Source organism: Capricornis sumatraensis, unplaced genomic scaffold, assembly GCF_032405125.1.
Source record: "Capricornis sumatraensis isolate serow.1 unplaced genomic scaffold, serow.2 scaffold1, whole genome shotgun sequence".
Classification (NCBI taxonomy): Eukaryota; Metazoa; Chordata; class Mammalia; order Artiodactyla; family Bovidae; genus Capricornis; species Capricornis sumatraensis.
This window is the reverse complement of record NW_027184612.1, coordinates 5,779,357-5,782,706: the sequence shown is the minus strand read 5'-3', so window position 1 is coordinate 5,782,706 and position 3,350 is coordinate 5,779,357.

The following is a 3,350-nucleotide window of genomic DNA, read 5'->3' as shown; positions in this document are numbered from 1 at the left end:
ACTGAGACATCTGGGGGACTCTTGGAATGCTGGTACGACCATGGAGTTCCTCTCGCCTTTCCTGTTGCGAGTGCCTCCTCTTGAGATGCGACGGGAACGCCGGGAAACCTTTCCCGTTGAAAGCAGGGAAAGGATCCCTCATCTCGAGCTACGAGGGGGAAACGGGGCTCCTCTGGATGTGGGCGGGACCATCGTGCTTCCTCTCGAGTCGAGACGGGTATGGCGGTGAACTTCTTGAGATGCAGCAAGGGTGTGAAAGACCCTTTCGAAGTTCCAGAGGTTAGGTGTCATTAGTCTCCAGACGCCTCATCGGAAATAGGCCTCATCTCGCCTGGAAGGGAGAACTTCCTGGATTTTCTCGAGTTGCGGCAGGTGTTCTCGAGTTACGACGGGGACCTCAGGGACCCGCCCTGGTGGCCTCAGGAGAGGCCAGTCCCCATGCGAGTTGCTAGGGGGCCTGTCGGGATTCCTCTCCCGTCGATACCGGGGCCAAAATACTTGTGTGGAGTCAGGGCCGGAACCGAGGATTCCTCTCAGGGGCTGACATGGATGTTTGGGTACTTCTGGAGTCTCCCCAGGGGAGTCAGGCCTCGTCTCGAGTGGGGGCATGCACGTGCGCTTTCCTTCCAGGATGTAGCAGCAATGTCACGCTTCCCGTCGCGTGGATCAAAGGATCTGTCGTTTTCCCTCGAGGCTTTCCCTCGAGGCTTTCCCACAGGGCTGTCCCACGTGCCACCGTGGTGTGATTCGATCCTCGGCGTGAAAGATGAGCCAGTGCAGGGAAAAGAGGTTCCTCTGGAATGGACTGAGACATCTGGGGGACTCTTGGAATGGTGGTACGACCATGGAGTTCCTCTCGCCTTCCTGTTGAGAGTGCCTCCACTTGAGATGCGACAGTAACGCCGGGAATTCTTTCCCGTTGAAAGCAGGGATAGTATCCCACATTTCGAGCTACGAGGGGGAAAGGGGGCTTCTCTGGATGTGGGCGGGACCATCGTGCTTCCTCTCGAGTGGAGACGGGTATGGCGGTGAACTTCTTGAGTTGCAGCAAGGGTGTGAAAGACCCTTTCGAAGTTCCAGAGGTTAGGTGTCATTAGTCTCCAGACGCCTCATTGGAAATAGGCCTCATCTCGCCTGGAAGGGAGAACTTCCTGGATTTTCTCGAGTTGCGGCAGGTGTTCTCGAGTTACGACGGGGACCTCAGGGACCCGCCCTGGTGGCCTCAGGAGAGGCCAGTCCCCTTGCGAGTTGCTAGGGGGCCTGTCGGGATTCCTCTCCCGTCGATACCGGGGCCAAAAACCTTGTGTGGAGTCAGGGCCGGAAACGAGGATTCCTCTCAGGGGCTGACGTGGATGTTTGGGTACTTCTGGAGTCTCCCCAGGGGAGTCAGGCCTCGTCTCGAGTGGGGGCATGCACGTGCGCTTTCCTTCCAGGCTGAGGCAGCAATGTCACGCTTCACGTCGCGTGGTTCAAATGATCCGTGGTTTTCCCTCGAGGCTTTCCCTCGAGGCTTTCCCACAGGGCTGTCCCACGTGCCACCGTGGTGTGAGTCGATCCTCGGAGTGAAAGATGAGCCAGTGCAGGGAAAAGAGGTTCCTCTGGAATGGACTGAGACATCTGGGGGACTCTTGGCATGGTGGTACGACCATGGAGTTCCTCTCGCCTTTCCTGTTGAGAGTGCCTCCTCTTGAGATGCGACGGGAACGCCGGGAATTCTTTCCCGTTGAAAGCAGGGAAAGGATCCCTCATCTCGAGCTACGAGGGGAAAACGGGGCTCCTCTGGATGTGGGCGGGACCATCGTGCTTCCTCTCGAGTGGAGACGGGTATGGCGGGGAACTTCTTGAGTTGCAGCGAGGGTGTGAAAGACCCTTTCGAAGTTCCAGAGCTTAGGTGTCATTAGTCTCCAGACGCCTCATCGGAAATAGGCCTCATCTTGCCTGGAAGGGAGAACTTCCTGGATTTTCTCGAGTTGCGGCAGGTGTTCTCGAGTTACGACGGGGACCTCAGGGACCCGCCCTGGTGGCCTCAGGAGAGGCCAGTCCCCATGCGAGTTGCTAGGGGGCCTGTCGGGATTCCTCTCCCGTCGATACCGGGGCCAAAAACCTTGTGTGGACTCAGGGCCGGAACCGAGGATTCCTCTCAGGGGCTGACATGGATCTTTGGGTACTTCTGAAGTTGCCCCGGGGGAGTCAGGCCTCGTCTCGAGTGGGGGCATGCACGTGTGCTTTCCTTCCAGGCTGTAGCAGCAATGTCACGCTTCCCGTCGCGTGGATCAAAGGATCTGTGGTTTTCCCTCGAGGCTTTCCCTCGAGGCTTTCCCACAGGGCTGTCCCACGTGCCACCGTGGTGTGAGTCGATCCTCGGCATGAAAGATGAGCCAGTGCAGGGCAAAGAGGTTCCTCTGGAATGGACTGAGACATCTGGGGGACTCTTGGCATGGTGGTACGACCATGGAGTTCATCTCGCCTTTCCTGTTGAGAGTGCCTCCTCTTGAGGTGCGACGGGAACGCCGGGAATTCTTTCCCGTTGAAAGCAGGGAAAGGATCCCTCATCTCGAGCTACGAGGGGGAAACGGGGCTCCTCTGGATGTGGGCGGGACCATCGTGCTTCCTCTCGAGTGGAGACGGGTATGGCGGTGAACTTCTTGAGTTGCAGCAAAGGTGTGAAAGACCGTTTCGAAGTTCCAGAGGTTAGAGGTCATTAGTCTCCAGACGCCTCATCGGAAATAGGCCTCATCTCGCCTGGAAGGGAGAGCTTCCTGGATTTTCTCGAGTTGCGGCAGGTGTTCTCGAGTTACGACGGGGACCTCAGGGACCCGCCCTGGTGGCCTCAGGAGAGGCCAGTCCACATGCGAGTTGCTAGGGGGCCTCTCGGGATTCCTCTCCCGTCGATACCGGGGCCAAAAACCTTGTGTGGAGTCAGGGCCGGAACCGAGGATTCCTCTCAGGGGCTGACATGGATCTTTGGGTACTTCTGGAGTCTCCCCAGGGGAGTCAGGCCTCGTCTCGAGTGGGGGCATGCACGTGCGCTTTCCTTCCAGGATGTAGCAGCAATGTCACGCTTCCCGTCGCGTGGATCAAAGGATCTGTCGTTTTCCCTCGAGGCTTTCCCACAGGGCTGTCCCACGTGCCACCGTGGTGTGAGTCGATCCTCGGCGTGAAAGATGAGCCAGTGCAGGGCAAAGAGGTTCCTCTGGAATGGACTGAGACATCTGGGGGACTCTTGGAATGGTGGTACGACCATGGAGTTCCTCTCGCCTTTCCTGTTGAGAGTGCCTCCTCTTGAGATGCGACAGGAACGCCGGGAATTCTTTCCCGTTGAAAGCAGGGATAGTATCCCTCATTTCGAG